The sequence below is a fragment of the Lampris incognitus genome, chromosome 3 (genome assembly GCF_029633865.1).
Source record: "Lampris incognitus isolate fLamInc1 chromosome 3, fLamInc1.hap2, whole genome shotgun sequence".
NCBI lineage: Eukaryota > Metazoa > Chordata > Actinopteri > Lampriformes > Lampridae > Lampris > Lampris incognitus.
Window position 1 is genome coordinate 74,220,577 of NC_079213.1, and position 11,715 is coordinate 74,232,291.

The window sequence follows — 11,715 nt, forward strand, 5'->3', positions numbered from 1 at the left end:
AATTTAGCCAAGCTGCTGGTGGCTCTGGATTATTTACATGCTTATCCTGCGTTATAATACCCAACAAAGGAAAAGAGAAAAATTTAGAAATGGGTGTTAAATTCCTTTTTGGGGGCATCCGGGTAGCGTAGCAGTCTATTCCGTTGCCTACCAACACGGGGATCCCGGTTCAAATCCCCGTGATGCCTCCGGCTTGGTCGGCCATACCTACGGACACAATTGGCTGCGTCTGTGAGAGGGAAGCTGGATGTGGGTATGTGTCCTGGTCGCTGCACTAGCACCTCCTTTGGTCAGTCAGGGTGCCCGTTCGGGGAGGAGGGGGAACTGGGGGGAATAGCGTGATCTTCCCACATGCTATGTGCCCCTGGCGAAACTCCTCACTGTCAGGTGAAAAGAAGTGGCTGGCAACTCCACATATATCGGAGGAGGCATGTGGTAGTCTGCAGCCCTCCCTGGATTGGCAGCAGGGTAATTGGACAGGTACAATTGACCTATCACTAAGCCCCACCCCCCTTAGTTACTGTTGCTAACTCGGACAAGCTACCCGGGCTGACTAGAGACTTACAATGGCAGCTATTGGTGTCAAAACTGCATCCCAAGAGGCTATACAAACTTTTGGAGACAGAAGGACCTGATTTCATCTAGACGCTATCAAAAAAGGACTTCACTATGCTATGGAGGGATATGTACAAAATTTAAAACTGGATATGGTGGGTGACAAGCTTAAATTGGAGGTGAGAGTTTACAGATCACAATGCAAGAGGGAAAAGCCTCATCTCACGGTCATCACGATTGCAGATAACATCATCCAGGACCAGCATTGTTCGTGCACCGCAGGGTAAGATAAATTACCTTCAATTAACTAATGTTAAGCCTGGAGAGGCACTGAGATGTACGTGTATTAAGTTATTTTATTAACTAGCTAGCATTACCCTGTACCTGCGTGACAGTGTCCTTACATGCTAACCTAGCTAGAGCTAGCCTAGCGCAGCTAGCGTAACATTATCGTACATCACAAAAACCACGACTTCTGATGCTACTTAATGGAGTCGTTAACTCTAGCTGTCCGAGTGAGCTCCTGCATACATTTCGTACTACACTGCCATTGGCTCGTCTGCATTCGAGGGGCAGACTGAGCGATAGGTCAATTGGGGAGAAAAAAAAGGGGGGGTGGTTCCTTTTTGATGCACATTAAATATGCTAAATCAAGCCACTGAGGATGCACAAGCCAGTGCACTCTTAGTGCTGGTCCCAAGCCCAGATAAATGGGGAGGATTGTATCAGGAACAGCATCCAGTGTAAAACCTTTGCCAAACCAAATATGCAGATCATAAATCAGATTTCCATATGGGATTGGTTGGGGCCTGGGTCACCAATGACCGCCAACGGTAAGCAGGGTGCCAGTGGAAACTATGTTACTGTTGAGCGAAGGAGAAGGAGAAGGGGAAGGGGGAGGGGAAGGCATGTTCAGAGGCAGCGGGAAAGGAGGAAGGGTAAGACTTTGGAGGTGAGAGTCGGAACTTTGAATGTTGGCACTATGACTGGTAAAGGGAGAGAGCTGGCTGATATGATGGAGAGAAGGAAAGCAGATATACTGTGTGCGCAAGAGATTAGGTGGAAGGGGAATAAGGCCAGGTGCATCGGAGGTGGGTTCAAACTCTTCTACCATGGTGTGGATGGGAGGAGAAATGGGGTAGGGGTAATTCTGAAGGAAGATTATGCCAAATGTGTTGGAGGTGAAGAGAGTGCTGGACAGAGTGACGAGTATGATGTGTGATGAATGTTATCAGCGCATACGCCCTGCAAGTTAGGTGTCAAATGGAAGAGAAAGAAGAATTCTGGAGTGAGCTGGATGAAGTGGTGGAGAGTGTACCCAAGGAAAAGAGAGTGGTGATTGGAGCATACTTCAATGGACATGTTGGTGAAGGCAACAAAGTTGATCAGGAATCAGGAACCCTTTTTCATTTCACTTCATGCACTTGCGTACATGAAATGAAACAAAATGCCGTTTCCCCCAGCCCACAGCAGTACAACACAAAGACAAAAGCACATCCAAAAACTACAAGAACACATATACCCAAACTAACACATATATCAAAAAAAAAAATTTTTTTTAAAAATCACTGTCCAAGGGAACGAATGATGGCCAGGATGACTGTCAGAACCACCGGTCCGCATGGGCTGGCAGTTAGCTTAGCCTGCCCCGCTTCCGCGTCCTGTTAGACTGCCCTCGGCACTTCCTGCTCAGGCGCAGCTCCAAGCAGGGGCTGTGGTCCCCGGGCCCACTGGATGAAGCAGGCCAAGCTGCCCCAGCCGATCCAGCGCCAGTTCTCCCAGCCAGACATCCTCGACTCACCTCCCTGCACTCCTCACGACGACATCAAAAACACCAGTCAATGCTAGGCGAGGCCGCCGCCAGACTGCACTTGGGGTTATTGGAACTGCCGGTCTGCATGGGCTAGCAGTTAGCTTAGCCTGCCCCTCTTTCGCGTCCCGTCAGACCGCCCTCGGTGTTACCTCCTCGGATGCAGCTCCGGGCAAGGCCGTGGTCCCTGGGCCCACCGGGCGAAGCAGACCAAGCTCTCCCAGCCGATCCAGTGCCAGCTCTCCCAGCCATCAAATGAAGACAAAACTTAGATGTAGACATGGACAAAGACACTGCATGGACGATACTGGGTGAGGCCACTGCAAATGTGAATTCATGCCACCATCTTCCAACACCGGTACTGGGTGAGGCCGCTGCAAACGCGAATTTGCGCAGCCATCTTCCCACACCGGAAGCAGAGAAAAAGTTGAGGAGAGTGTACCCAAGGAGGAGAGAGTGGTGATTGGAGAGGACTTCAGTGGACATGTTGGTGAAGGGAACAGAGGTGATGAGTAGGTATGGTGTCAAGGAGAGGAATGTGGAAGGACAGATGGTGGTGGATTTTGCAAAAATGATGGAAATGGCTGTGGTGAGGGAGGAACACAGGGTGATGTATAAGAGTGGAGGAAAGTGCACACAGGTGGACTATATCTTATGTAGGAGGTGGAATCAGAAAGGGATTGGAGACTGCAAGGTGGTGACAGGGGAGAACATAGCTTGGCAGCATCAGATGGTGGTCTGATGCTGCCAGACCACCACCGACGCTAGGCTCTGAAATTCACCGCTCATGCGACAGCATCCCCTAAGCTCCGCCCACAACTGCACTTGACATGCGTCACCACATCACTCGTCAGTTCGACTAGAGCCTCCTTCAAGGGAAGACGTGTCGCGCTGAGCTCTGTTGCGGGTTTTTTCTTCATTGCTAGCTAGCTTAGCTATTTTCTCTATTTTGACAATAGTGCGGTTTTCTCCGTCACTATGGCTGGTGTTAACATCGACGTCGATGTTCTTTTCGCCGAGTTTTATAGTTGTTGCCACAGGAAGAAGAACGCTGGTGATTTCCGTCCTTTTTGCAGCGACCATCCTAGCATGGCTCATGTTCGGGAGACTGCAGCTAGCCTAGAGGCGCCACCATGCATGGTGTGCGCTTCATGGCCGCTCAGTCGACGGACGAGCTGGGTTTCACACGCCTTTTCCACTCAGGTTGGTGCCGGTGTGATCGAGATCCCTCCCTGGCCGGGCTCGTTGGTTTCTGCTGTGCTACCTGGGAGCCAGGACCACATGTGCCCACCGGCGGTTCCGCAGGCTGCTACTCAAGATGGCGGATCTTGCTCCTACCAAGTCCCTGAGGAAGGGTCCGAGGAGGAGGCAAAGTTCGACGACTTTTTCCCTTTTTTCCTCGGGAGGGCCTTGGCTTCGACGGGGACCACAAGGGTTGCCCCAGTCCATGCCTCGGTGACGCCCGGAATGGATCAGGCGTTTTGTGCCTCGGTGGAGGTGCGCAAAGACCCGAAGCCCATTCCGCCCTTCCCCCCCATCACGGAGTCCATCAAAGCCACATGGCCGGAACCAGAAAAGGTGCGCTCCACTGTTAAAGTGAACACCAAGAGCCACCTGACGGTTGCCGGCCGGTCTCCTGCTTCCATGCCGCCCCCCACTGTGGAGAAATTTCTCTTTCCCCGGCTCTACCCTGGTAAGCTACGCGAACCGGAGAGCAAGGAGGCGGTGATGAAGATCAAACATCCCTCGCCAGACATAGCGTCCATGGATGACCACGCGCGCCAAATCTGGTTCGGTGTTCTCCGCTCCGCAGCGGCCATCTCCACAGCTGGTCTGGCAGCTGGTCATCTGGCGCGGGCGGTGGACAGTGAGAGCCAGGGGGATGACGACACCGATGCCTCACGCCTGGACGAGGCTTGGAGGGCTTCTCAGGTCATCGGCACGTTCCTCCGTGATGCCGCGGTGAACCTGGGTGCGGCTCTGTCCTCCTCAGTCCTGCTGAGGCGCGAGTTCTGGACGAAGGACTGTCGCTTGGAGGACGGGGTCGTTAAGATGATCCGCAAGCTCCCCATCAACACGGACGGCCTTTTCGGTGTGGATGAGCCAGCACTGGAAAAGATCCGTCACGACCTGGCCAACGCGGAGCTGCTGGCTAAGACCTTCAAAGAGAAGGGTCCCGCGCAGCCTCCGGCACGCGCTCAAGGCTCTCCGAAGCCCCAGCCGCAGGGGGGGGCGCGGTCGAGCCTCGAAGCGCTGCAAGAACTACGACAAGAGCCAGTTGGCTGGCCCCGCACCAACCCCTGGGGCTCACAGTCAGTCCCACCACGCTGGCGGAGGCGGCGCGGGTGGTCCTCAGCCTAACATGAAGCGGAAGTACGAGCACCAGACCAGGGGTGTCAGCTTGGGAGATCCGCGCCGCTGCTGACGGTGCGCGACAGACCCCCACACCCCCTGTTCGAACATTGCAGGTATTGATGTTATGGCCACTGGTGGCAAGGTTTTACCATGCAATGAGGGGAACATGTTGATGAATAAAGATTTCAGTTCTGCATTTTATCCTTCGTGTTCCTCGTCTGTAGATTATTCTACGGTGGGTGGTCTGTCATATAATGTTGGTGATGTCGATGCTACTTTTATTCCACACGCACATGGTGTAGTGAGTAATGTTGTGTCACATGCCACCGGACTCTGCAAGCAAGTCAGAAGAAACGAAGATGTTCCAGATATGGCAACGGGTTCACTAGCTTCACAGGGTGTAGGCTATGTGAATTATACCGCTGAGATCAGTTCTGTTTCAAACCGTACACAAGGTTATGGGTTGTTGAGCTCTGTATCTATGCCTGTCTCGGATAATCATCAGCTGTCAGATGGGAATGAAATTAGTTTATCCCATCAGACAGGCGTCCAGAGTTACGCGCTGGGTTTTCCCGTGCGTAAAGCAGGGTTACCGGAGCGCATGACTCGCTGTCTGTGGCCAGTCGGAGAGGGTGCTGGGCGCGCGCATGCTGGTGCTGATTTTTCCGCGCTCCCACCTTCTGTTGGGCAAAATCCTGCACATATTCGCTCCCCATATGGGACGCGGTCCGCCGTGGGAGCCTCTCAACACTTCCGTGGAGAGCTCGGAGGTTGGACCGGAATGGCAGCAATACAGCCTATTTCTCGACAGCCAGACACAACGTGTCACGCGCCCTCTGTCTCCCCATTACGCACGCTGGCAGGCGCTGCCGGGTGTACCAGAGTGGATCCTCCGGACGGTCAGGCATGGGCACGAGATTCGGTTCGAGCAGGGTCCTCCCCCTTACACGGGCATACGTCAGACGCTGATCCATTCACCTGCCGAAGCAGAGGTGTTGCGGCAGGAAATATTGGAGATGCTGTCCAAAGACGCGATACAGGTGGTGGAGAGAGGCACAGAGGAAATAGGGGTTTATTCGAGATATTTCCTCGTGCCCAAGAAATCGGGGGGCATGCGGCCGATTCTAGATCTGAAATGGTTCAATACTTGGGTGCGCAAAGAATCATTCCACATGCTGACGGTCCCCCAGCTCCTAGCCATGATATCGAGCGGAGCCTGGTTCACATCTGTGGACCTCAAGGACGCATATTTCCATGTCCCGATAGTGGGTCACCACTGGAAATATCTCAGGTTCGCGTTTCAGGGAACGTGTTACGAGTACAAAGTCCTCCCATTCGGCTACAGTTTGGCCCCACGGGTCTTTTCGATGTGCGTCAAGGCGGCTCTCACTCCGCTATTCGCCCAGGGTTACGTTATAGCCTACTACTTGGACGATCTGCTTCTGATAGCCCCAGATCACCGGCTGGCTATGGAACGCACGAGTCGCCTGGTCTCGCAACTGTCAGACCTGGGTCTCACGGTAAACTGGAAGAAGAGCGCTCCCTGGCCGTCACGCGAAACCACCTATCTGGGATTAGCGTTGGACTCAGGGAGGATGCTGGCTTCCATCTCGGAGGAGCGGTGGCAGGGGTTAGAGGACCTTCTTGCCAGTTTTGCCCCGGGCCGGTCGGTGACAGTAGGTCAACTGCGTCGGCTCCTGGGCATCATGTCCTCTGCTCACCAGGTGGTGCCTCTGGGTCTGCTTTTTATGAGGAGACTCCAGTGTTGGCTTATTCGAAAGGGCCGGTTCCGCCGGCTGCGCCAACGGCACAGGTTAGTGGTCCCGGAGGGGGTGAGCTTGGACCTGGATCACTGGGAAGAGGCCTGCAGATCCAAGGTTGGGGTTCCCCTCGGACCCAGATCAGAGGAGGTGATTCTATTCACGGACGCATCCCTGGGAGGTTGGGGTGCGATCTGTGGCCACAGCACAATCAGAGGAGTATGGCCCGTGAGTCACAATGCGCACATCAACGCGCTGGAGCTGGAGGCAGTGCTGTTGGCGGTGCGTCATTTCGCTCCTCTCCTACGACATCGACACATTCTGGTCAGGTCCGACAGTACCACTACGGTGGCGTATATCAACAGGCAGGGCGGGACGCGGTCGGCCACACGAGCTGCTCTATGCTTTTCCCCCTCTGGGTCTGATACCGGCGGTGGTGGAACGGATCAGATGCACGGGCGCGTCGGTGATCCTGGTGGCTCCCAACAACCCAGGCGCGCCGTGGTTTCCGAACATGGTTTCCATGGTGCGCGCGCCACAGTTCCTCCTCCCGATGTGGCTGGACGCTCTGACGCAGGCAGACGGGATTATCCAACAGGAGCCCCTTCTAGCCGGGTTCCAATTGGCGGCCTGGCTTCTGAGAGGGCCAGGCTGAGAGAGGAGGGCTTTGATGAGGCCACGGTGGCCACTATACAAGCCGCGCGCGCTCCGAGCACATCGGCGCAATACAACTCCAAGTGGAGAGTTTTTGCTAGGTGGTGCGTGGGAGAGGGCGTGGAACCTCTGTCTGCATCCTTGGCCCACGTTGCGGGGTTCTTGGAATACAAGAGATCGACTGACAATTTAGCCTACGAAATGATCAAGGGGTACTTGGCAACGATCTCAGCCTTTATGCCTGGGCTGGGTGGCGACACTGTCTTCTCTCACCCCCGTATGGTGGCGTTCCTCAAGGGGGTGAGGAACAGGCAGGGTGTTCGGAACGACTGCACGGCCCCTTGGGATTTATCCCTGGTTCTGTCGGCGTTGTGTTCTGCGCCATTAGAGCTTTTGGAATCGGCTGACGCTAAGTGGCTGTCGGCCAAGGTGGCGCTCCTGCTGGCTCTGGTGTCTTTGGGTAGGGTCAGCGAACTATGCACGCTCTCCATGGAGGGCATCGAATTTGCCGCGGACAGTTCAAAGGTGATAGTCTACCCGAATCCGTCGTTTCGTCCGAAACATGTCACCGCGCGTTATCAGCGGGTGCCATTGGTGTTGTCGGCCTTTTATCCCTCTCCCTCTTCGGAGGAGGAGAGGAGGCTCCATCTCCTCTGCCCGGTTCGTGCGCTACGGGTTTACCTGGAGCGCACTGGTCCTTTCTGAAAGACTAAACAGGTCCTTGTCTGCTACGGGGCGACGGGCAGGAAAGGGGAGGCGCTGCCTAGCCAGAGGCTTTCTCATTGGATTTGCTCCGGGATCTCCCAAGCCTATGTGGGGGCAGGTAGAGAAGTACCCAGGTTTAAAGCTCACTCCACGAGGGGCACAGCCGCTTCGGTGGCTCTCTATGCTGGTGTGGCGATGGAGTCTATTATGTCAACGGCAATGTGGTCTTCGCCACATTCGTTCATTAATCATTACTTAACTGACCAGTCTGCTATGACAGTGACCGGTGCTGTGCTTGGCACAGCGAGGCGCACTGATGCGTAATGCACATACGCAAGTGTCTCCCGTCGGGAGCGCGGACGTTTGTACATAGTTCATTTAAAATGAAATGAAAAAAAATTATATATAGGCTATAGCCTATGTGTATATGTATATGGAAAGTTGGAACGGTTACGTTCCCTTTTCTCTTTTTTACCGCCCCCTTATGCGAGCCTCCCCTCTACGATATACTAGCCGGCCAAAGGGGGGATTTGAGTACTGGGTGTGAGGTGTTGTTCCCCTTGTTGTCCTCAGCGCGGGTGGCAGGCGAGGGGCATTAGTCCGCCGCTACTCCGTAGTTGGGGCAATATGTAAATATAGCACTACGGAGTAGTGATAATAGAATTCCTGGTTCTGTAGAGAACCTAGGTTCTATGAGCTACGGAGTAGTGCTATATTTTCCTGCTCGCCTGCTGAGGTCCCTTGAAGGAGGCTTTGGTGGGTCGAACTGACAGTGATGTGGTGACGCATGTCAAGTGCAGTTGTGGGCGGGGCTTAGGGGATGCTGTCGCATGAGCGGTGAATTTCAGAGCCTAGCGTCGCCAGAGGCGAGGTCAGAGGGCAATATGTAAATATAGCACTACTCCGTAGCTCATAGAACCTAGGTTCTCTACAGAACCAGGAGTTTGACATTATATATATATATATATAAAAGGCAAAAAGCCATTACGAACACCTTAACTTGAAATTTTGATTGTGATGTCGCATATGAGGAATGCCTGTTGATACTTCAGATACTTGATTCATATTACTGGCAAACTCAATTGTACCAGTGTATTTTTGACTTTAAAAGTGGTTACACCATTATACTTAAAGTTATAAGACTAATGCCTGACATTGACAATTGCAACTTCCATTTTGCAGTTACATCTTAACCATTGGGTGGTTAATGCTGCCACCTACAGTATTACTAAGAAAATAAATCCTCTCCATCAGACAAAAAGTCAAGCAAATCTCCAATTTCTTTGCAACTACATAATTTGGATATTTATGACAAAGGCACATGATCTGACATCACATGATGGTAAATGGGTAACTTCAGTTGATAGGCCTTGCGTAAACCATTATTACTTAATGTGCCCCTGTCACATTGCCAATAATATCTGTATACAAGTGAGATTAAATGTGCCGGGGGGAAAAAGGAGGTTCTGGGAGCAAACTGGAGGTTCATCTTGACAATTTAAACTTGGTATTCATTTCAAGTAATAAAAAAGCCATTAGGGATTTTGTGTACAGCCTGATGCCATTTGCATCACAGTTCTAATGGAATAATTTTAGTACATTTGGGGTCAACGTTTGGACTAATTTTAATCATAAACAAAAACGATAGCTGCCTCAAAGGGCAAGGCTTTGTTATTTGATGAGGAGTAACGCCCCACCCTACCAAATGTGCCCATTGTGGCAAAAGGCCAACACTTATCACTTCGCAAAAGGGCAATCTTTACTTGCAAAGTTAGATCTTCAGGTGTCTTAAAGCTACTGTACCACACCGCCCATGAAGAAAACTATGCAGAATGCAGCCGTGACAGTCAAATTAACATTGGCATCAAATTCAAACCAACAGGTTAGGATTCAAAACCATTTGGCCATAATTTTGCAACACTTTACAACACTTAAATGATCAGTGAGCTACCAATACTGCCCATCACCATTTAACAATCCTTCAAAGGCCCAACTAGTTTCAATCTCAAAAGTGAACCCAAAGAATTTACATTTCACAGTTTTGAACTTGTTCTTTATTATTAAAATCAAGACAATTAAAAAAAAATCTTACAGAGACCAGATTCAACCGAGTGGTATATTCAGTTTCATAACAAAGTTGAAATGCAGCACAGGAGCCAACTGTAAAATCATGACATGGGAAGGGGTGGTCAGTTAACTGTATGTACAGAAACAAACATGAAAGGACAATTGAATCAAGTTTTGTCTGATTACTGCAATTATCTAAATATAGCACAACACTAAATTTCATATTTATGTCCCACTGAGAATGGGTAAAGTAATCATTAAAATCAGGGTAATTCTAAAATGATTCAAACTACCAAAATTAACAAGACAATTGGGTGGGAAATTTGAATGAAAATCATCTTCAGAATAATTTAACTGATGAGCTCTTTTACTTAAGTTGTTAAAACCAGCTAAAATATGCAGTTAACTTTCAATATATTCACAGCATTTGTAAGCTATTCTAACACAATGTCATATCCTTTTCATTGAAACTGCGCTACCAATGCTATGAAGGAAAGCTCTTGAGAATGTTGCATATCTGAGTCTACTCATTTTCAAGGAAGTTAAAATAAACAAATGTTTCTTAATCCAACCACAACCAGCTAACCAAATTACCCACGTGTATCAACAAGTGCTGCCAGTCATTAATGGCAACTCATGTGGTGCTCTATAAAAATAAAATTGACTTGACTCGATACACTGATGAGCCAAAACATGATGACCACTTGCAGCTGAACCAAATAACGCTGATCATCAGTTCTCATAGTCAGTGTGTTGGATGAAGGAAAAACGGGCAGGAGATCTGAGCCGAGGGCCAAATTGTTATGGCCAGACGACCGTGTCAGAGCATCTCTGAAACAGCAAGGCTTGTGGGGTACTCCTGGTCAGCAGTGGCGAGTACCTACCGACAGTGGTCCGAGCAGGGACAAACCACAAACTGGCAACAGGGTGTACGTCACCGAATGCTCATCAATGCACAAGGGCAACAAAGGCTATTCCGTCTGATTTGAATCAACAGAAGGTCTACTGTGGCACAAGTCACAGAAAATTTTAATGACGGTTACGGGAGGAATGTGTCACAACACACAGTGCATCGCACCCTGCTATGTATGGGGCTACGTAGCCACAGATGAGTCAGAGTGCCCATGTTGACCCCTGTTGAAAGCGTCTACAATAGGCACACGAATGTTAGAACTAGACTTTGGAGCAGTGGAAAAAGGTCGCCTGGTCCGATGAGTCATGTTTTCTTTTAGATCACGTGGATGGTCGTGTATGTCTGCGTCGTTTACCTGGGAAAGCGATGGCAGCAGGATGCACTGTGAGATGACAAGCCGGTGGAGTGAGTGTGATGCTCTGGGCAATGTTGTGCAAGGAAACCCTTGGTCCAGCCATTCACGTGGACATCAATTTGACACATGCCACCTACCTGAACATTGTTGCCATGGCAACCCCTTCATGGCAATGGTATACCATAGCAGTGGCCTCGTTCTGCAGGATAATGTGCCCTGCCACACTGCACACATCGTTCAGTAATGGTTTGAGGAACATGATGAAGTGTTCAAGGTGTTGCCCTGGCCTCCAAATTCTCCAGATCTCAATCTGATTGAGCATCTGTAGGATGTGTTGGACCGACAAGTCTGATCCACAGCGGCTCTGCCTCACAATTTACAGAACTTGGAAGGATCTGCTGCTAATGATTTGGTGCCAGATACCACAGGACACCTTCAGGGGTCTTGTGGAGTCCATGTCTCGGCAGGTCGGCTCTGTTTTGGCAAACACTGAGGACCAACAGCATATTAGACAATGTTTTGGCTCATCAGTGTATGTTGA